This window comes from Paroedura picta, chromosome 1 (assembly GCF_049243985.1).
Source record: "Paroedura picta isolate Pp20150507F chromosome 1, Ppicta_v3.0, whole genome shotgun sequence".
In the NCBI taxonomy this organism is placed as follows: domain Eukaryota; kingdom Metazoa; phylum Chordata; class Lepidosauria; order Squamata; family Gekkonidae; genus Paroedura; species Paroedura picta.
In genome coordinates, this window is record NC_135369.1 from 26,740,513 (window position 1) to 26,763,974 (window position 23,462).

The 23,462-nt window shown below is 50.4% G+C and overlaps 1 long non-coding RNA gene across 1 annotated transcript; it reads left to right on the top strand.

Annotated features, from left to right (window-relative positions):
- The first annotated feature begins 421 nt into the window (after positions 1-421).
- LOC143833971 (uncharacterized) lies at positions 422-22,427 on the top strand. The gene is made up of 3 exons (XR_013229716.1): positions 422-746; positions 20,655-20,824; positions 21,786-22,427. It is a non-coding gene; the product is annotated as an uncharacterized LOC143833971 (long non-coding RNA).
- The last annotated feature ends 1,035 nt before the right edge of the window (positions 22,428-23,462 follow it).

Sequence of the window (23,462 nt, forward strand, 5' to 3'; positions counted from 1 at the left end):
TCTGGAAATTCACTACCCATTTTTCTGCTGTGCCCCTCTTCCCTCTGCCCCCCCCCCACCCCATTCGTTCTGTTGTATAGTTCTGCTTCTTGTCAATCACTGTTTGCTAAAAAACAAAACGAAAGGTGCAAAGGTTAACTACCTGTGCTTTGACATGGCAGTCCATGCCTGCTAATCCCTAGTGCCTGGAGGTTAGGTGTTATTACTCAGTGCTAAAGGCCCCCCATGCATGCTCAGAGGCACTCTTATCATTTCTCTTGTACCTGGATAGGACCCCATGCTAAAGACAGACTTTGAGCTCCAACTGAAGTCTCAGGAATTAAGCAGGGAGCTTCCCACTCTCCTGTCTCCATGCACCCTATTAACCTGAACATGTGGGAGAGCTGCCAGCTTACTGGTGAGGGAGGGAAGCCTGGATTGTTTATTTTTTCTCCTTTGAGCTGGGTCCAGACATGCAGGGGCCAAGGTCCCTGTCTCCCTCCTTCAGTTGGATTTCTTTAGCTGCATACCTCAAGCTTCTGCCCATGCTGGACTCCTCAAGAACTGCCCAGCTCAGTTCCAAAGGAGGCCGAAATTGGTTAGTTCCAGCCGCATAACTGCTCAGTCCCCTGATCCCTAGTGGGATATAGTGATATTGTTTTGGGACAGGAAAGACTTTGGTTCAATCTTGAAGGCTCACCTACCTCACAGAGCTGTTGTAAGAAGAAATATGAGGAGAGAAGCCACCTTACCCTTCGTGGAGAAAGGTCAGAATATAATTTGTGATACACAAGAGGAAGGGTTTTGTCGGCAGGCACTAGCATGTTGGGGCTGGCAAGGGGTATCAGGAACCTTGTTGTCGGGGTGATGGTGAGGGCAGATCAGATCAGATAAAGATGCGGGCCATGCAGGGGATTTTAGAAGTCTATGGGGGAGGGCATTAAATCCCTCTTGGCCTGGTCCTGTCAAGGAAATAATGTTGCAAGATGGAGAAGTAAAATGGGGGTGGGGGACCCCTTTGTCATGTAGTATAGCGATCCCCAACCTGTGGGCCGCGGACCACATGTGGTCCTTCGACTAATTGGAGGTGGGCCCCGAAGGACGTCTTCCCCCCCCCCGGCCCTTTACTTCATCCCCCCCGGCCCTTTACAACACACTTCATTGTTGTGGCATGTATCTTATTTTGAAGGGATGTTTAAATATTACCACAGCAATCAGAGAGCACTAGGGCAGTGGTTGAGAGTAGAGGTGTAAACTACCCCCTCCCCCCGGGCTTCAGTAAAAGGCGTTGAGTGGTCCCCAGTGATAAAATGGTTGGGGACCACTGATGCAGTACACCTTTACCTTCAGGTTCAAAGTACACTGAGACCATAGTGTTCTCCAAAGTTGCAGCTATGGGAGCTGTAGGGCTAGGAGGCACACACATGCACTGAGAAAAAGAGAGTCGAAGATTTCAAGTTAGGCTTGGAGATGGTGCAACAGAGTCTCTGTATGTGTGGCCCTCCCTTCCCCCAAAAGTGGGCTGTGGAGCAGCCAAGAACTCTGCTGGGCTCAATAAACATTTGATGCTTCTGTTTACGAACTACTGCAAGAATTGCATCCCACTAGTGCTGAAGATGCGTCAGGGGCTGCACTAAAGTGACACAGTCATGGAATGGTAGGCGGTGGGAGGAAGGACATCCCTTCGTTTATAACAAAGTTCAACCAGAGCCCCAGGGGTGCTAAGCATGCCAGCATTCTCACACTGACTCCCTGGGGGTCCTGCCCCCAAAAGGCCCTCTTGCTCCCTGTTTTGCTCATCCACACGCCGAGCCAATGTTTGGCGCTTGCCGGCCTGTCTCTGCAAAAGCCATCAGCCTAGGAGAACAAGCAGGGCCAAGCAAATCCAGTGGCCTCGACTTCCTCTGGGCCTGGGGAGGAGGGGGACAGAACGTGCAGGCCACAGGAACGCAAGGCGCAGCACAGATGTGGCTTTGCCAGCTGGGAACTGCCTGCAGGCACAGCCAGACTTTCATCCTGGAGAGAGATCTGGCCACAAGTGGGCAAGAACAGGAAGGAGCAGGGGCACGGGGATTCTTGGAGGCAGGCAAATTGGCGAGTGGGATTTTATTTTTTTTCAAAAGAAAAAAGTAGGTGGTGTCTACCCACTGACCTTTGGAATCCCTGCCTCAGTCTGCCTCTTCTTCCAGAATGAGGCTAGAATCATAGAAGAATAATAGAGTAGAAGGGACCTCATGGGTCATCTAGTCCAACCCCCTGCAACCCCGTGAAGTCAGGCTCTCTGACTTCAACATCTGCACAGAATGGCAGAAACTCAACAAGTGTAACTTTCCCATCAACACATTCCTGGGCTGCACCTTTTGAATTTGTATCGCATAGGCCCAGGAGTAATCCTAAATCTACGCCCTCCCCCTGCCCAACTTTGGGGAAAGTCTGTGGCTCTATGGAAAAGCCTCTGCTTTGCATGCAAACCTGAGTCCAACCCCTGGCAGCTCCAGCTGAGAGGACCAGCCCGAGACCCTGCTGAGCTACTGCTGCTAGGCGTGGACAATACTGACCTTGGTGAACTGATGGCAGTTTCCAGGGGAACGTGTGAACACCTAAGAGACAAGGAAATGCATCTTGAACATATCCAGAGACACAATTCATCATCCTTTGACCCTTGCTGTGGAAATAAGTGGCTCGCCACCTTCCAGGTGGTATGGGCAATGCTTAGCCGCGTCATCCAGTTACGCTGCTTCAGTTCAAGGATGCAGAGCCCCTTCCATCCGTGATGCTCTTCTTGCATTGCAGCCAGAAATGGAGCTTCAAGTTTCTCCCTCCGCCCTGCAGTGTCCTTTGCAAGACCCCCATGTCACACGCTTTACATGATGCCTGCAACTCCAGGATCTCCCTCTGCGTATTATAACTCTGGGCTCCCAGCCATGAATTTATTGTTTGCATGACTGGGGGGAGGGGAACAAAAGTTCAGGGTTCTCAGAGAGGACAAAGGAGCTGGTTGGTGGAGAGGGGACGAGGGGACATATATAGTAGCTTAGCACGGGTGGAATCCTGGGGGAAGGTGTCTGGAAGGGCACCATGTTGACCTCTTGTTTGGATTAAAACCCTTTGGTTGGTGCCCTATAAACACTGCACAAGCCAACCTTGCAACAGACAATTCTCCCCTCCACGGGGAAGACTCAACTTTGCTCCACCAGAAAAGAGCACATTGTGTGACATAGGCCCCAACCATCCCTATGTTGCGCCCCAAGGGTCCTATGCTCTGGACTTCCACAGTGTAGCACTGCACTTTCTGGGTGCAGACAGAAAACAGACTGACCCCTTCACAGAACTTGCAAGCCCTAGATGGAATTTAGCCTTCGATAACATACTGCCCTCCATTTCCCCAAGTGGGACCCCCCACCGTGGACCAGAGAGCGAATGGGAGGGGGGAATTCGGCCTCATTGGATCAGCATATGGGGAGGGGCAAGGAGATGGAACCCCCAATGCCCTCCGTTGCTGGTGACATCACTCACATTTCACTTAGTGTGCAGAAGTAGTGATGTCATAAAGTAAAGAAGGATGATGTAACCAAATAGGCAGCCAGCATGAGGCTATCAGGCTATAAGACTGTTGCAGTGAACGGAAAAAAAAGGAGGGGGAAGGAGTGTGCATGTTTGTGTAGGGGGGGTTCACTTAACTTTAGCCTAGGCAGTCTTAAGCCTTGCTTTTGCAGGGTGGGGCAGAATATAACATACCCAGTATTTACTTTCCTTTTAAGGTAAAAAAAAAAACCTACCAGAAATTCAGCCTGGACTTGAATAAAATATGCAAGCAAGCAGTAAAATATGCACATTTCCCCCTCCTCCCCTACCAAGCTCCCCTGGAGAAAATGGCTGCTTTGGCGGGAAGACTCTATGGAATTATATCCTGCTGAGATTTCTCCCGGCCCCAAATCCCACCCACCTCTGGCTCCAACCCCAGAGTCTCCAGCTATTCCAACCAGGAGCTGGGAATTGTAGTCCATGGACATCTGCAGGGCCGCAGTTTGAATACCCCTGGAGTGGTTAAGAGTGGGCAGAGAGCCAGCTTGGTGTAGTGGTTAGGAGTGCGGACTTCTAATCTGGCATGCCGGGTTCAATTCTGCGCTCCCCAACATGCAGCCAGCTGGGTGACCTTGGGCTCACCACGACACTGATAAAGCTGTTCTGACCGAGCAGCGATATCAAGCCTCACCCACCTCACAGGGTGTCTGTTGTGGGGAGAGGAAAGGGAAGGCGACTGTAAGCCGCTTTGAGCCTCCGGGTAGAGAAAAGCGGCATATAAGAACCAACTCTTCTTCTTCTAATCTGAAGATCCAGATTTGATTCCCCACTCCTTCTCCACCTGGGCCAGTCACAGTTCCCTCCCCAGAGCTCTCTCTGCCCCACCTCCCTCACAGGGTGCCTTTGGGGGATAGAGGAAAGGAAGTTGATTGTAAGCCGCTTTTAAACTAGAGAAAACAGGGCATATAAACCAACTCTTCATCATCATCACCACCACCGCCACCGCAGTCACAAGTAGTTCAGGTTGAGCAATGGGGTTTTTCCTTGCTGAAGACTCTCCTAAAGGGAAAACACATGGTAATGGCCTCCAGCTGGGATGACTTCATAAAACAATTAGGGCCAATTCACTTGTTTCAAAGCCTTCCTGCTCTCCCATCTGCTCCTGTTGCCCAGGCATGCTCTGGGAATTCCCTGCTTGGAACTTAATCGCCAGGGCCACTGGGACTGTGGTGTGTGGGCAAAAGGGACTTGACCAGCATTATTTTCCCAAGGTTTTCAAGTTAGCTGCTGTTTACTTTGTTGGGGAAGCTTGCACGCACTTACGGGCTATGTGTAAATTAACAGGACAAATTGCAGCTCCCCAGGACAGTTTTAGAAGAAGAAGAAGAAGAGTTGGTTCTTATATGCTGTTTTTCCATACCCGGAGGCTCAAAGCGGCTTACAGTCGCCTTCCCTTTCCTCTCCCCAAAACAGACACCCTGTGAGGTGGGTGAGGCTGAGAGAGCCCTGATATCATTGCTCGGTCAGAACAAGGCCAGAACAGTTTTATCCGTGCCATGGCGAGCCCAAGGTCACCCAGCTGGTTGCATGGGGGGGAGCACAGATTCGAACCGGGCATGCCAGATTAGAAGTCCGCACTCCTAACCACTACACCAAACTGGCTCTCTTTTAGTTCTGGAGAGGCCAGAGTTTCAATCCAAACTGGCTCTTGGGATAGATTCAAGTGGGCAGCTGTCGTGGTTTGAAGCTGCAGAATGAATTTTGAGTCCAGGGACACCCTGAAGACGTAGAACGTTTTGTTCAAGGCATGAGCTTTTATGCATGTACCTTGAATAAAACTGGGTCTGGGGAGCGAGTTCTGAGCTCCGAACTCCCAGAGCACGTCCGCTGACTGAACACATGGGAATGGACAACTTACAGCCGACAGCTGAAGTTAAAACAGGGTTTTATAGTTAAAACAGGGTTTCCCTACCTACCTCTGAGAGAATATCAGGGGCACATAACATGAGAGAGTTGTCGTCCCCCCTGCAAGCTGAACACTGTTGAGGGAGGGGAGAGAATATCCCCCCAGGAGGTCAGGCCTCCCAGTTGCAGGTTGTCCAAGCCTCCCTTCTTAGATGTGTGGACAGTCCCTGGTGCCCTGCAGGCTCCCTTTCCGACTAGGCCCTGGATGCTCCCAGCGGCCGCCTCTTTCCCCAGCCCTCCCGCCCTGGGCTCTTGTTGCTGTGGCTGGGCCTGCATTTTGTCTGGTGTCTCTTGACAGAGCCAGGCCTTGTGCGGGCGGGGTGTGTGTGTGCCTGTTGGGGAGAGGAGGGGGGTTGGCTTCGGCCTCACAGGCGCCTGAGCCCTCCAGTGAATGGGGGGGGGGGCGGTGCGGGGAAGGAGCAAGCCAAGGCTGCTGCAGCCTGCTTTAAGCGGCTGTAGTTAGGGGCGGGGAGAGAGCACGGACCCTTCGGCCTCCCCCCATACGCACCCACCCAGCCTGCGCCTCTGGGTGAGGGGGGCAGCGCGTGGGTGTTTTAGGGCCGGCGAAACTCTCAAGCACCGAGTTCGGAAGGCAGCAATGGAGTACGGGGCGGCGGGGGGGTCGGCATCTCAGGTTGCAGCTGGGGACTGACGGCTGTGCTTCGCCCCTTCTCCCCGCGCCCCACCGGCCCTGCAGGCGAAGCTCGTCTTGCAAGAGCCCGGCCGAATCCCTCCGTCACCAGCCCCGCCGCCACACACGTGCTCCGGCCGGGAAGAAGGGCAGCCTGCCAGGGAGACCCGCTCGGGGACCGAGGCGCAGCCCTGGGATCGCTCGCTCGCTCCCTCCCTCCCCGCCTGCTGCTGCTATTTTTGGCGGCGCCGAAATACTTGTTTTGGGGCCGGCGAATGCTGCAGGTGGGGCGGGGCGGACGATCGCTCTTGCGGAGTCCGAGAGAAAGGAAGGGAGGAGCGGAGGACGTAGCAGCCTGCTGGGAATCGGGGGGGGGGGGATCGCTCCAGAGTTTAAGTTGCCCCCTTCGCTATGAACTGGTGCAGTCTACCCCCCCCCCCAACTGCGTGAAATTTGTGGCCGCTTGGAAGACAGCTGGGGCTTTCTCCACATTTTACTTGGGACAAGACTCCAGGCGGGTCCTGGAGATCTCCCGGAATTACAACTGATCGCCAGAGACCAGACATCCGTTTCCCTTGCGGAAATGGCTGCCTTGTAAGGTGGACTTTATGGCAGGATTCCTCATCTGGGGTTCCGTGAGGCCTGAAGAATGTTTCAGGGGTTTCTCAATGGTAAAAAAAAAATGAGAAAGGCAACTTTATGGCTATGTACTCTGGCTGAGGTCCATCCCCTCTCCAAATGCCAACCTCCCCAGGCTTCACCACCCAATCTCCAGGAATGCTCAAACCCGGAGTTCATGAGCCTGCAGCTGTGATCTGTCTTAGTTAAACTCTGCTTATGCCTTCAGCGCTAAACACGCTTTCAGGGGAGTGGAGAGTCATACTGAACACAGTGGGGCTGGCTTTGGAATAATTCTTCTTAGACGTGCATTGTGGTATTTCCTCTTCTCCCCCCCCCCCATTAAAAAGTCTAACTGGGGGCTGATTTCTGACCCCCACACTTAAGCCACAGAACATTTTATCAGCCTAAGCGTCTGTGCTGACGTTCATCCACCCATCTTGGAAATAAAGGACATTTTAAATGTGAGTTTGCACAGTGCCTCCTCTCACATTTTACTAATGGTGTAACCTTTTCCGTAGTTGTGCGGCTGCCGCTTGTATACCTACGTAGAATTCTGAATGATTCATTAAATGCCTTGGACTAGTCAAGTAATTGCTACCATAACACACTTTTTATTTTAATGGCATGATGCTGGAGCGGAAACCGTTTTTGTCTTCACTTTCAATTTCTTTTTTTTGCCATTTCCCCTCTCTGTTTATTTTTAAGGAGCCAGGCTCCTTATTAACCCACCATGCCCAACCTCAGAAAGTTCCTTTCCTCCCCCTCACTGCACAAAATGTGTCCAGATACACCTGAAGATAACGCTGATGTTATTCCAGTCAGCAGGACTTCATTAGCACAACAGAAAATGCCACAGGTAGGACGGCGGAGTGTTACATGCAGCCTCTGAATCAAGGCCCTCCCCGCAGTGCGTCTGTTCTGCACACAGCAGGTTGTGGGTTCAGGCCCCAGCAGCTCTGCTTAAAAGGCTCAGTTAGTAGATAATCTGAAAGACCTCCACCTGGAGAAGAGCTGGGCCAGAGCGGACAATCCGAACTAGGAAGGACTAATGATCTGACTCACAAGACCAATGATCTGGCTCACTGATACTGATAAGGCAGGATCCTGCATTCAGCAGATGTTGAGAGACTGATTGAGCTCTTGTGAGTCAGAGGAGAGGAGACTGAGCCAGAAGAACCGATGGACTGGCATGTAGAAAGCAGCTTCTAATGAGCTCATCCTTTGCTTTGCATAGGTGCCAGTATAGTCTTGTGCTCAGAAAATTCAGTCAACTGATAAATGGGGGGGAGGGAGAGATGTCTGGCTGGTTCCAGGTTCTGTTTGCTGTTGGGCCAGGAGTTCCCTCCCCCTCATTCTGAGGCCTACAATGCCTCTTGGTGATCTCCAGAATGGCCGGGTAAAGACCCCGGAAGACCCTGTCCCCTGACACAAGGCTGGGGTTGGGGCTTCCTTCCTGCAGCTCTGAGGCCTGGGTAGATTTCTGGGGCGGAAGAGAAGTGTTCCAGATTGAGGGCCGGTCTTCGCCCCTCCTCAGTGATCCAGGATCCCCTCTTGGCTCTGTGTGTGGTTGTAAATAGAGAGCTAGGTTGTGTGGCTGTTCTGGACTGGCCGTTCAGTTTCCGCCCCTCCCCCTTCTGTTTCTGTAGTTTGTTCCCTGGTGATGTGGGTGTTGTCTCCCTCCCCCTTTTCTTGCAAAACAGGCGCTACTGTTGCTTCCCCTCATGAGCCCCCATGCGGGACTGGCTCCCATTAGCTCTGATTCTGGCAGCTCCTTCCCAACTGAAGGCACTTTCCCTTTTACGGCAAAAGCATCTGGACAGTGGTTCGGGGAGAGGGGGGAGGAATGGGGGGATAGCCACTCCCCACAACAGTTCAGCCCAGTGGCACTTTCCTGGCAGAACCCCTGAGAGGGGCCTGACAGGCCAGAGATTTGGGGAGAGGGGGGAGCTTTGTCCTCCAGGGGGCGCCTGCCGTTTCAAGGCCATTTCAAGTCATCGGAATGGAAGTGAACTCTTCACGGGCCTTTGGGATTTGGAAGAAATGGGCCGCGCTGAGCTAGATGGAAATGAATCACGGGCCCTTCAGTTGCTCACTGGCGCCAGTGGGGATACCCGGGACCCCAAAGCACATGTCACTACTGTAATAACTACAGTTTTGCCTCAGTACAAGTAATCTACATTATTAATACAGAAAAAAGTAGGTTATGCTCTTCATTTGATACACTTAATTCCCCGTTTTAATCCCCTTTTAAATTATTTTCTTAAGTAATTCAGATATGGGTCCCATTGTTCTTGAAAGGCCTCTTCTGTTCTTCCACTGACTATCAGTGTCAGTTTGGCCATCTTGGCAAAGTCAGCTAATTTATTCAACCAGTCTTCTATCGAAGGTAGTTCTTGTGTTTTCCATTTCTTGGCCAATTCTAGTCTTGCTGCCGCCGTCGCCATCGAAGAAGTGGACTAAGTAGACCACTGTGGATTGCCTCCTCACATTACAGAGTAGGCCGGCTGAGGCTGGACATCAGTGTGGTCAGGCCTGGTTAATTTCCTTTCCTTACCTCAAGCCAGTTGGGATTAGGACCACAGGACATAAAGAGAAGGGTCTTTGGTACAGTTGCCATCTCCCAATTGATAAGGACCTAGAACAGGCTTTCTCAATTAGGGTTTAATGAAACTCAGGTGTTTCTTGACAGCCCTGGAAGGTTTCCTGAATGGGTGGGAGCTAATAAATGTTTAATCCTTAACACTATTTTCACTCCCTTATATATTTGGGCAACAGCCTCCTGGGAGGAGACTGTCCAGGGCCCTGTTGCCAAGGTCCACCCTGATTGGCCCTTCCCCTCCAGCTCCCGCCTTCCCTCCTTGCCTGCTAGAAGCCTTGTGGCTGCGGCCTCCATTGCTGCCCACGAGGAGAGAGGCAGCGACAGGGCTTTGCGGCCCGCAAGTACGCTCCTGCTGGGAAGGAGCCGGGGGGGGGGGGGTTCAGCCTCTCTGCGAGCCACAAAGTCCTGTTGCCACCAGCAGGGGGGGCCTTTCCACTCCCTTTAGCCTGCTTTCATGGCCAAAGGGAGCTATGGCCACCCTCTCACGCCCTCCTGTCTGCCACCCCTTTCAAAGCCCATTTTTAAAAGGGGCTATTTTTTTTAATTCGATAAATATTTATTGGGTGACTTGACCATATATGTTCATGTTGATCTGCCTCCCCACCCAGAATGGCCAACAATGGGCCTGGAGGGGGTGGGAAGGGGAGGAACCCTGACTGGGAATGTACCGAGCTCTGCGATCACGCCACTTCTGGGGTTTCTCGAAGCCTGAAGAATGTTTCAGGGATTTCTCAATGGTAAAAAAAGTTGAGGAAGGCTGACCTAGAGATTGGGGAGAAGCAAGGATGAAAACTTGTACCTATTTTCTACCCTGAAACAGTGTGGGCAGGTGCCTACTGGGCCTCTTGGGAATCTATGAGTATCCTAGGGAACATGTGGGTCCCCCAGGTAGGACCCCCCAGAGACTTTTTCAGGCTTGGAAACTGGCACAGGAAGGATGGCTGTTATGCATATAAATTGGGGTCCTGATTCTCATTTGGCATCACACAATGCCTCCAGCCTGCAGGGAAACAATGCACAAGGAAGCCTGGATGGGGGAGTTCTGATCAAGGCTGGTTCAAGTTATTTCACTGCCTTCAGTGAAAATTAATCTCCTCTCTCATCTCAGAACAAAGATCTTGGAACATCTTGCATGGAACAAAGAAACAGGGTTGCAATTAGGAACACTGAGGAGGGGGAAAGAGGGCCTCCAGGCCTCCGGCCAAGACTGCAGGGCTGAGAAGGGGAGAAGGTTGGTCCCTCTTGAGAGGTTTCCAGTGATTCTGCCGCCGTCAGAAACTGCCTGCTGGGCTGAGCCATTCCTTGGGTTGGTGAAAGTGAACTCTCTTAAGGAAGGAAACCACATTCATCACATGTTCAGAGGCACTCTCTGCTACTCAGAGCTCCTGCTCAATGACTCAATGACCAGAAATACGAAAACACTGCAGGAGCTCTAAGAAGCCTATTTGGATGAACAGAGAACTTCAAGAGGAACTAAGAAAGAAAAGGAAAATGTTCAGGAAATGGAGGGAAGGACAGAGCTCTAAAGAAGAGTACCTACAGGTTACTAGGCACTGTAGATCAATCATCAGAAGGCCAAAGCTGAGAGTGAGCTAAGATTGGCCAGGGAAGCCCATTGTAACAAGAAAAGATTTTTCAGTTATGTGAGGAGCAAACGTAAAGTAAAGGAGGCAATAGGCCCACTGTTGGGTGCGGATGGACAAACTCTAACGAAAGATGCAGAGAAAGCAGAAAGGCTTAGTGCCTATTTTACATCTGTTTTTTCCCACAGGTCAAAGTGTTTAGGCACATCTAGAGATGGCTGTAGCCAAAGGATAGTGTCTGGGTGGCAGGTTAACATGGATAGAGAGGTTGTCGAGAGGCATTTAGCTGCACTGGATGAGTTCAAATCCCCTGGTCCAGATGAAATGCACCCGAGAGTACTCAAAGAACTTTCCAGAGAACTTGCACAGCCCTTGTCCATCATCTTCGGAACCTCTTTAAGGACTGGAGATGTCCCGGAGGACTGGAAAAGAGCAAACGTTATTCCGATCTTCAAAAAAGGGAGGAAGGATGACCCAGGAAACTACAGACCAGTGAGTCTGACCTCTGTTGTGGGGAAGATAATGGAGCAGATATTAAAGGGAGCGATCTGCAAACATCTGGAGGACAATTTGGTGATCCAAGGAAGTCAGCATGGATTTGTCTCCAACAGGTCCTGCCAGACCAACCTAGTTTCCTTTTTTGACCAAGTAACAGGTTTGCTGGATCGGGGAAATTCGGTTGATGTCATTTACTTGGATTTTAGTAAAGCTTTTGACAAGGTTCCCCATGATGTTCTGATGGATAAGTTGAAGAACTGCAATCTGGATTTTCAGATCGTTAGGTGGATAGGGAATTGGTTAGAGAACCGCACTCAAAGAGTTGTTGTCAATGGTGTTTCATCAGACTGGAGAGAGGTGAGTAGCGGGGTACCTCAGGGTTCGGTGCTCGGGCTGGTACTTTTTAACATATTTATTAATGATCTAGATGAGGGGGTGGAGGGACTACTCATCAAGTTTGCAGATGACACCAAATTGGGAGGACTGGCAAATACTCCGGAAGATAGAGACAGAGTTCAACGAGATCTGAACACAATGGAAAAATGGGCAAATGAGAACAAGATGCAATTTAATAAAGATAAGTGTAAAGTTCTGCATCTGGGTCAGAAAAATGAAAAGCATGCCTACTGGATGGGGGATACGCTTCTAGGTAGCACTGTGTGTGAACGAGACCTTGGGGTACTTGTGGATTGTAAACTAAACATGAGCAGGCAGTGTGATGCAGCAGTAAAAAAGGCAAATGCCATTTTGGGCTGTATCAACAGAGGCATCACATCAAAATCACAAGATGTCATAGTCCCATTGTATACGGCACTGGTCAGACCACACCTGGAGTACTGTGTGCAGTTCTGGAGGCCTCACTTCAAGAAGGACGTCGATAAAATTGAAAGGGTACAGAGGAGAGCGACGAAGATGATCTGGGGCCAAGGGACCAAGCCCTATGAAGATAGGTTGAGGGACTTGGGAATGTTCAGCCTGGAGAAAAGGAGGTTGAGAGGGGACATGATAGCCCTCTTTAAGTATTTGAAAGGTTGTCACTTGGAGGAGGGCAGGATGCTGTTTCTGCTGGCTGCAGAGGAGAGGACACGCAGTAATGGGTTTAAACTTCAAGTACAACGATATAGGCTAGATATCAGGAAAAAGTTTTTCACAGTCAGAGTAGTTCAGCAGTGGAATAGGCTGCCTAAGGAGGTGGTGAGCTCCCCCTCACTGGCAGTCTTCAAGCAAAGGTTGGATACACACTTTTCTTGGATGCTTTAGGATGCTTAGGGCTAATCCTGCGTTGAGCAGGGGGTTGGACTAGATGGCCTGTATGGCCCCTTCCAACTCTATGATTCTATGATTCTATGATTCTATGATGCCATCTACTCGATGCCTGATGTGCACGCAACCGCATGACAGCACCTCTTTCTCTTCCCAACGCTAGATGGAACTGCCTTTGCTGACATCAACCCCATGTTGCCTTTATTGCCCGTTATACCCTTCCCTCTGCTGTCCTTTCATCTCCCTGCCTTAGAGGATTTGTGGCTCACTTCTATAAACCTAGAGCGATTGGATTGTTTGTTCTTCGTCTTGCAGTGTCAGACTGCATCAGTTCATGCTTTGCAATTATTATTGTTGTTGTTGTTCAATTTATTTCCCACCACTTCCAAAGCCAGCTCCTGGCGGGTTACATTGTCCATTAAAAACCCATTAAAACCCCCATTGATAGACACAAAACCCTGGAACATGGCGGAAAAACAATCTACCTTGAGTCTCTACCTTGAAAGATAGGTTTGGTGTAGTGGTTAGGAGTGCAGACTTTTAATCTGGCAATCAAGGTTCAATTCTGCACTCCCCCACATGCAGCCAGCTGGGTGAGCTTGGGCTTGCCACGGCACTGATAAAACTGTTCTGATTGAGCAGTGATATCAGGGCTCTCTCAGCCTCACCCACCTCACAGGGTGTCTGTTTTGGGGAGAGGAAAGGGAAGGCGACTGTAAACCCCTTTGAGCCTCCTTTGGGTAGAGAAAAGTAGCATATAAGGACCAACTCCTCCTCCTCCTCCTCCTTCTGTACATCAACACAATAACATGGTCTGAGAACATAAGTCATGCGAATGCACCTAAACTGACTTTGGGGTGCTGAACTGTTCGATCTCTTAGTAAGACTGCTTCTATACCTCTGAAATGCATGGAGAACCAGGAACAATGAATAAGGTACAAAGATGTGGGAACTGACTTCATCCTGAAGTCTGGTTAAAAGGTCTAGCAGTCAGTACAGTCTTGGGCTCTGGCTTGCCTGCAGCGGAGAATTCTACAGTCAGTGGGAATGCCCCAGCCGTGTATGTGTTTGTCTTAACAGCTGGATGTGCTACATGGACAAAGTCACCAAGGACAGTCCTACTTTTCACCATTCCCGGATGGTTTCTACTAATTTTTTTTAGAGAAACAAGACACGAATTTCACAGTCTCTTTCCTGCGCCAGGTTCCTGTGACCTTGCAGAGGCTGGTGTCCTTCGGCTGTGCCATTCTGCTGTCCACCTCTCAGCCTGAGCACTGATTGACCCAACCAGGGAAAGGAAATGGAGAGCAAAGGGCAGCGAGCAGAAGGGAATGTGTTGGCCAGCTCTCCCTCTGGACACACACAGGGTGGTGCCTCAGGTGCTTCCTCCCTTGCGGCTGAATGCCTGGGTCAAGCAGTTCAGATGCCTCCCTCCCTATGGCCACAGGGAAAATTCATGGGAGGGTGACCCACACCCTGCAGCTGCTGGGCAAAACAGAGGTTGCAAGGCCATCCGTTGCTCCTGCCCAGTTTCTCTGTTATTGTTTCTTACCACGAATGCCCAAGTGGTAACCTCCTACAGTCTGTGTGGGCTGGACCAGCATTGAGCTACAGAAATGAGGCTGGAGGGGCATCATTTCTAATCACCCCCCTGGAAGGCTGCTGCTGAGCAGGGAGTTTCCAGACTCCAGTTGGCTGTATGTCGCCGGACAGATGTAGATGCCTTTCCTTTATTGGGAAGACACGCTACCTTGTGCCACTGGTACCTCTAGCACTCCTCAGCAAGAAGATAGGTATTGTTCTGCTGGATCCAGATGAAGAGTTAATCAAGTCCTGCATCGTTTCACTGGATTCTACCTCATTCCAAGTGTGCCTATTGCTCTACCTTGGCCAGTGCTGCCTGCTCCAACTGGTTTTCTAAGCCCCCAGGGCGTGACCCCTCCCCATTGCTCTGGTAGTCCTACAGAGACTCAGTGTGGTATAGTGGTTAAGAGCGCTGGCCTCTGATCACTTCCAGATTAGACTTCTGTAACTCGCTCTACGCGGGCCTACCCATATCCCTGACCAAGAAATTGCAACTAGTACAAAATGCAGCTGCAAGGGTCCTCACTAGGTCATCTTGGGAGACACATATCCAGCCGGTGCTGTGACAGCTGCACTGGTTGCCAGTTAGCTTCCGGATCAAGATCAAGGTACTGGTTCTGACCTTTAAGGCTATACATAGCCTGGGTCTTACCTATCTGAGGGACCACTTATCTCCTCAAGCCCCCTGCAGGGATCTCCACTCTATGGGTATGAATTTGCTGGTGGTCCCAAGCTCCTGTGATATTCACCAGGGCTCAACCAGGGCCAGGGCCTGGCCTGCAAGATGGAGCTCTTCCGCCAGGCATTTGGTTGAGGCTAGGGCAGAGACTGGAGTTATCAATCTGTGGAATCCTCCATGACTTCTACAATCTGGGCTCCCCCAGGCTTACATCACCTAGGGTCATCTTTGGAAAAACCAGACTGAGAGCAGCAAAGCAGGGGGTCCGCAAGGGAGTTAGGACATCGATTATGCTGCCATCCACTGTAAATGGGTTTTTATATGTTTTACATTTTGTAAATTTTTATTGGTATCTATATTTTGTTAACCGCCATGAGACGGCTGGGCCAAGAGTGGCAGTCTATTAAAAATATAAAGAAATCAAGAAATCTGGAGAACTGGGTTTGATTCCCCACTCCAGTCAGCTGGGTGACCCTGGGCCAATTCTTTCAGCCTCACAGGGGAGAGGAAGGGAAGGCGATTATAGGCTACTTGGAGACTCCTTCAGGCAGTAAAAAGCAGTGTACAAAAGCCCAGCTCTTCTTCTTCACTAGAAGAGACCAGGAATGAACTTGGGACCTTCTGCACACAAGGCAGGTCTCATCCACCAAGCCCACGCTATAGTGACCCATTCTGTAGCCACCATGGGAAGCTCTCAACTGGAGCCTCCTGTTGATGCTCTTTCCCAGTTGTGGGGCGACTCATTGCCTGGTGTGGGGTGATGCTTGTGACTTGCAGGGGAAAGCCATTACTCCAGATCTTAGATGCCCTCTAGGAAGGCCGGTCCCCTTGGAGCCCCTTTCCCTGCACTGCCATCCTTTCCTTTCCTTTTCCCAGCCATCTCCCAGCTGCTGGAGGAAGGTGACATGAACCTCCTGCGAGGAGAGAAGGCGAGAGGAGCTGAGTCAGCAGAACAAAAAGGCAGGCAGGGAATGTCCTCCTACCCCCACCCCCTCCGGAAGTGGTTTTTCTCCCTCCTCATCTGTTTGTATTATGTGTGTGTGAGTGCATATGCTCTCTCTCTCTCTCTCTGTACGTGCAAGGCCACACATAACAAGAGCAATCCCTTGTGTTTTCCTAGCAGAAGTTTCGCTTCATCCTGAGAAGTCACTATTTCTGATGTGGAAGGATGTCTTTTAGAGCTGGGATCACTCAGTGAGGCCTCTGTCATGATGCTGGGGTACAAAGACCCTTTCCCTCTAACCAGCCCAGCCACTATTACCTCAAAAATAATGGTTTATTTATTTGGAGGTTTCATAAATCATCAAAGTCTCATGGGAGGTGACCTACAGCTAAAACGATAAGTTATCAAGTAAAAAAATAACACAAGCCGTCAAAACCAGCCTCAGGACATAAACAGCATGAGACAGTCTTCAAACCAGGAGCCGACCACCATGGTGGGATGTAGGTGTTTATTTTTATTGAATTGCTTTATAATTTTAAATGTTGCTTTTAATTGTTTCAAGGTTTTAATGTTTTATGTTTGCCGCCTTGAGGACCTTGTTTGAGCGGAAAGTTGGCCTAAAAATTTTTTAAATGAATTAATTTTAAAAGCTGGAAAGATACCCCCCCCCCCCCAATTGAAAGCTTGGAAAAAAGATAAATTTTGGCTGGCAGCAAAAATAAAAACAGTTTAGTACATGCCAAGGAGAGGCCATTTCAGAGGCCACCACTGAAAACGGCATGTTCTTTTGTCGTAACCTACCTCACCTCTGAGGCCTTGAGAGCCTGAGCCTAATGCTGGGAGTGATTGAGGGCAAAAGAAGAAGGGGACGACAGAGAATGAGGTGGCTGGATGGAGTCACTGAAGTAGTCGGTGCAGACTTAAATGGACTACGGGGAATGGTAGAGGACAGGAAGGCCTGGAGGATCATTGTCCATGAGGTCGCGACAACAACCACCTCACCTCTGAGTCCTTGAGGAGTGGACCTTAACTGGCAGAATGGACAGGACAGGAGAAGATGTACCTTGGCCTCATCCCTCAGTTCACTGGTGCCCTCAGGTTGGCTGTCTTGCCCCCTAGGTCACATGATGACCACTAGCTTCAACAGGATTTGAAAAACACAACCTTGTGGAGAAAAAGAGGTCTACCAGTGGCCATAACTAGCTACAATGATTAGGAATGCACTTCAACCTTCCATAGCAGCAAAATTCGGAGTACCAATTAATAGAATCATAGAGATGGAGCTGGCCATACAGGCCATGTAGTCTGACCCCTGCTCAGTGCAGGATCAGCCTAAAGCAATCATGAATTCAGGGGTTGAAGAACAGGAGAGAATTCATAGCTTCCTAAATCAAATTGTCAAACCAGACTAAAATGCCAAAAGATCAATGAATGGATATTCGTAAAGGTTTTAATGGAGATCCCAGTTTGGAGAGGGTGGGACTTGGGGGCACAACAGGGAGCGAATGTAGCTTCAGGTCTGGTCTAAACTGCTTTGTCTTCTTCACCAATTTGAACAACGACAAAAGTCACTTAGTTTGGAATAATACTAACCACCTTATTTAACATAAATAAGATTGTAAGTGGGTGGGCAGAACGGGTTGTGTCTGAGCTTGGCTCTTGTGGCCTTTTTTTACATGTCCAAGCTAATGCCAATCACAACTTTGGGGTTGGGAAGTGAATTTCCTTCAGGCCAGGCTGGCCTGGGATTTTGTTTTTTTTTGGGGGGGAGGGATCATCTGGGCATGGAATTGGGGTCACTGTGGGTACACATAGTTGTGAGTTTTCTGCATTCTGCAGGGGGTTCGACTAGATGACCCCGGTCCCATCCAACTCTTTGATTCTAAATCAACTTGTTAAAAAAAAGTTTTTTAAAATCATTAATTCAAGCGATATATCAACAACCCCCCAAGGCCATTTCACTGAAGCCCATAGTTTAGCACAGCACCCAAATAAAATAGCCATGAATATATATCTGCACCTGAAAGGTGATGAAAGATTATTTCCACAGTCGCTACTGCCAAGGCTGCATAATCCGCAGAGGAAAATGAGAGCAATACTTTATTCCAAGACATGGCCTGGGTTGGTACCAAGGTTTTGAGCGCCAGCTGCTAGGGTGGGATTCAGGCCACTGTGGGTGACTTCCAAGAAGATCAAAGCAGAAGAGTACTGCTTTGGTTTTCCCCTTGATGGGTAAAGAGGCTCAGCGACAGAGCTGAATTCTTTCTTGCTCAGGCAGAAGGCGGCTTGTTATCTAGCAGGCTGAGGATGTCCCTTGGTTCCAGAGATACTCAGCCTGTGCCCCTGGGTGGTGGAGGGGATGCTAAAAGGTTACTCCAGTTTGGAAAGTTTCACCCTCCCAGTCCTTTCTCTGGGATAGGAGAGCCTAAGTGCGAATGACCGAGCTGAATCTAACCAAACTCCAGCTGTGACCTGGAAATCTCCTGGACATACATCTGATCCCCAAATGGCAGAGGAAAAGGCTGCTTCACAGAGTAGACTGTAGGGCAGCGGCAGTCAAACTGCAGCCCTCCAGATGTCCATGGTCTACAATTCCCATGAGCCCCTGCCAGCAAATGCTGGCAGGGGCTCCTGGGAATTGTAGTCCATGGACATCTGGAGGGTCACCGTTTGACTATCCCCTGCTGTAGGGCATTCTCCCCTCCACCAATCCCATTGCCTCCCCCCCCCCCAGTCTCCTGGAATTCCATAGCCAGCTGGCTGCTTACACCGACTGCCGAGGGTCAACTTGAGATATTTTGTTGCTCCAAGAAAGGGGCACTTATCCGGTCTACAGGCTTGGATTGGACCTAGATAGTGGTGACACGGGCCCAAGCAGTTGGTCAGAGACGCGGCCCAGCTCCTGACACAAAGGTAGCCCCACATGGTGCTATTAGGGGAAAGCTGTGATACCAACATATCTCCCAGCTTTATTGTCCAGGCCAAACTGTGGCTCTCCAGATGTCCATGGACTACAATCCCCATGAGCCCCTGCCAGCCATGGACATCTGGAAAGCCACAGTTTGGCCATCCCTGGTCTAGGGCTTGTACAGCCTGAGTAAAGGCTGGCTCTTTGTGACATTGATCAACAAATCTCTGCATCAGCTTCCTGCTCCTTTCTTCTCAGGCCTAGAATCCTAGAATCCTAAAGTTGGAGGGGACCTCCTGGGTCATCTAGTCCAGTGGTCCCCAACCTTTCTGAGGTTGGGGACCGGCAGGGCATCGGGGTGCGGCCCGCGGGCCACGCGGGCCACGCACACGCATCGGCTGCGCCCGCAGGCCGCGCCCGCGCATCGGGCTGCACTCGCGGGCCATGCCCGCGCATTGGGCCGTGCCCGCGGGCCATGCCCACGCGTCGGGCCGCGCCCACATGGGTGCGGCCGGCCCTGATTCCCTCTCCCCGCCCTCCCGCAGTAAGAAGCTTCCCGGGCCGCAAGCTTGCGTCCTGGGAAGTTTTTTACTGCGGGGGGGGGGGGCGGGGAGAGGGAGCCGCGGCCCGGCGCCATGGCCTTCGCGGCCCGACATCGGGCCGTGGCCCGCAGGTTGGGGACCACTGATCTAGTCCAACCCCCTGCGCCATACAGGACACTCACAACCCTATTACTGGCAGTGTGACCTGCCATCCCTTGAATCGTCACAGAATCAGCCTGATGGCCTTCCATCCACCCTTGATTTTTGGCTTGGCCTTCCAAGGCCTGAAGGGCCTCCTGAGGCCAGGATCATGCCTGCTGGCTTTCCCGCGTGGTAGAATCAAAGCTGTTGCCAGAGCTTCAATCAGCAGCAAGCCCTTCTTCATGGCCTCTCAGGTGAGGCTTGGGCTTCTCTGTGGCTTTAGGAAGATCTGTCTGGTCTCTTTGAGCTGTCGTACAGCATCCCTGTAGTGTTTCCAGGGAGCTGGGAAGGGTCTCCAGTTGGGAAGGTTAGAAGTTTGCTCACGGTGGCTGAGCAGCTGCTGTGATCGTGGGATGAGGTTCCAAAGATCGTGACCAATATCGATCTCCAGGATCTAGTTGCAGAGGGGTGAGGAGGCGCAGAGCCAGTACTTTCCCTGTCGGACTGATGAAGGCTGGCTAGAAGAGTGAAGGAGTGCTATTCGGAGGGCTTCTGTGACACGCGAGTGGCGGAAAGCCATACAAATCTAAAGTCAGGTTTCCATTTCACAGTTAGCAAATACAGTCTCATGAAGGGAACTCTCTCGAAAGCTTCTGCCCTGAAAACCTTGTGGGTCTCTAAAGTGCTACTGGTTTCAAGCCTACCCATTCAGCTGCAGACCAACATGGCTACCCCCTGAACCTAAAACCAGCAGGGGAGATTCTGCCATCCCACCCCTTTCTGCAGATCAGCAGCTGCCTCACGAGAGGCAAGGATAGATTCAAAGACCGTGTTGGTCTGAAGAAGCACAATAAAATCAGAGTCCAGTAGGACCTTTAAGACCAACCAAGATTTATTCAGGGTGTGACCTTTCGAGTGCAAGCACTTTTCCTCAGACTAACACTTGCTTGCACTTGAAAGCTCACACCCTGAATAAATCTTGGTTGGTCTTCAAGGTGCTACTGGACTCTGATTTTATTGAGAGGCAAGGAGTTGGCTTGCACAGAGCTGTATGGGACCCAAGCACACTGTATCTCCTAGCACCTCCTGAGATATGGCAGGGGGTCGTTGAGGTAAGAACACTGAGTCCATTAGCAGATAAAACAACTTGGAAAGGTTAACCCACCTTTCTTCAAACGTTCTGTTTTTCCTAGCCAACTGGCCCTCTTCCTCCATGCTTGCTCCAGCTGCATATCAGAGACGGCTCCGACAAGATTCGAATCCAGGATTTCTCATAAAGGCAGAAGCAGCGTTTCGAAATGCCAGCTATTTTTTCCAGATGGCCCGTAGACATCGGAATGGCCGCAGCTCAAAACCACAGAATGTACGTCTCCCTGATCAGCAGTGCCGCTTCCAAGTTAGCATTAACCTCTCCATAAACTTGTTTGAACCAGAAGTATTGAGAGCTTCCAATTCAAATGAGTCATGCAGGGCTCCCCCCATCAGTTTCTCAGCCCGCTAAGAGCTCCAGGGATAGAGCTTTCGGGACCTTTTTCCTCCCACTTATCCTGTCTACCTTGCCCCTACAGCTACTCCTTTCCCTTGGCCAAGCATCAAGGTTCCCCAGCCAAATGGACTTGCAATTTCCTTCACACAAGCAGAACTGTTGACAAGCATTTTTTATTGCCGGCAGCTATGTTCTCTCGTCAAATGAAATGCTTGTTGATATTCCGGTAGTTCCTTTTACTGTCATCTCCAAATTCTACCCACTGCAGAGCATAGAACTGAGGCTGAAAGACTATGATGGTGAGTTTTGTGAACTCATGATCAATGAAGTCTAGTACAGTAGCAGACCTTGAACTCAGTACTCCCACAAGGGCAGAAGAAGAGCGGGCTTTGTACCCTGATTTTGACTACCAGGAGTCTCAAAGCGGCCTACGATCGCCTTCCCTTCCTCTCCCAACACAGACACCCTTTGAGGTAGGTGCAGCTGACAAGAGCTCTGAGAGAACTGTGTCTGGCCCAAGGTCCCCCAGCCTGTGGAGGAGTGGGGAATCAAACTCGGGTCTCCAGATTAGAAGCTGCTGCTGTTAACCACTCCATCACAAGGATCTCAGGTTCACAGGCCTCATTTCTCCACAAAATGCAAATTGCAGGCTTGGTTTGCTTCAGGGCAATGCTGGGAAGGGAGGTGAAGTTTAACCCTTTGATTCCTCCTTGACTGTGTTATTCAAAACTGGCTCCCTCTGCTTTCTCCTTCCCTGCCTGGTCCTGAGGCAAAAGGAACCTGAGCCTGCAATGTTCATATTATAGTCTGTCTATCTATCGCTGTCTATCTTTTCAAGCTTACTAGATTCCGAAGGTCATTGGGCAGTGAAGCACCTGGCTATGTTCACATCAAGCTGGATGACAAGAGAATAGACGGAGAAGATTCCACACCAGTTGATTCAGAATGAACCGACAACAGCCAGAGGGGAAGGAGGATGGCCCAGGACTGTATGCAGACACAGGCCGTCTCCAAAGTCTTCCAAAGGAACGGAACCACTGCCTCCCCACCAAAAGCAAGAAAGGGGAACCCAGAGATATCTTGGAGACTAACAGACCGGTTGCGGTAAAAGATTTTGTTTTGTGGATTGATGCTGCAATAAATCTGTTGTAATCAGAATCCCTTTTGGTTTTGCAGCCCCCCCCCTTGCTCCATTCCTCAGGGGAGATGAATTTCTGTGGCTGCAACAGAGTAACAGCATTTTTGGCACACGGGTGCCATCTGCTGGACAATCGAGAGGCAAACTGGCCAAGAAGCGATCCTCATGATGGTCTGTCTGCAATCAATACTGTGCCTTTTTCTTTCAAAGCTCTGTAGAATTAATACTTGCCTACCTTACAAGATTATTGTTAGGATTACTGATATAATGATATTCAAAGTGCGCTATGTCAAATGCAGCAAATTAAATAAATTGAGATGGTGGGTCTGACCCAGCAAAGCATCTCTTGTGCTCTTTTGTGCTGATCCCAGTCACTGCTGTGTTAGAATCATAGAGTATTGAAGGGGAGCTTCATTCTTTCCAAGTGAGGATGCAGTCCTGAGTATATTTTAGCTTGAAGCCTATACACACTTATCTCAGGCAGTCCTCTGCTGCAGAGCTTGTTTGCTTGGGAGCAAGGCACTTCTGTGCTCTGTTATGAAGAAGAGTTGGTTCTTCCATGCCACTTCTCTCTACCAGAGGGAGTCTCAAAATGGCTTCCAATTGCCTTCCCTTTCCTATCCCCACAAGAGACACCCTTTGAGGTGGGTGAGGCTGAAACGGCCCTGATATAACTCCTCAGTCAGAACAGCTTGATCTGGTTGCATGTGGGGAAGTGCAGAATCGAACCCAGCTCACCAGATTCAAAGTCCACACTCCTAACCACTACACCAAGCTGGCTCTCTATAATGTGGGTACCAGAGTACCTAGTGGAGCACTGCTGCCACAGTACCTGGGAAGAGGCAAACACGGAGCAAAGGATCTAAGCCTTTATCAGGAAGTGCCTTCTGTTCAGTGTAAACAAGATGCAAGTGAAGTTGCAGCCTGACTTAACCATGGCTCATCTATAGCAAAAGACATTTGCACAGAATTTAAAACTTGGTTGCTACCCATGCAAAGCAGCTTTATGGGCTTAATGTGCACACCAGAGATCTGAGTCCTGGCATGGGCTAACTAAATAGGCATGACTGCGTTGCACGTGCTGCAGCACAGTTTGACCAAGGTGCTTAGCCTGCACATAATTGCTTCGCCTCGCCAACTTCATGTCTAAATTAGGCATCAGAACCCAGACTTCTGGGTGGGTATAGCAGGAGTCCCCACACTTGTTGGGCCTAATGCAGTGGTCCCCAACCTTTTTATCACCGGGGCCCGGTCAACGCTTGACAATTTTACTGAGGCCCGGGGGGGGGTAGTCTTTTGCTGAGGGACGCCGCCACTGCCTGAGCCCCTGCTACACTTGCTTTCCCGCCGGCGCCCCTGACTCCCACCGCCCGCTGG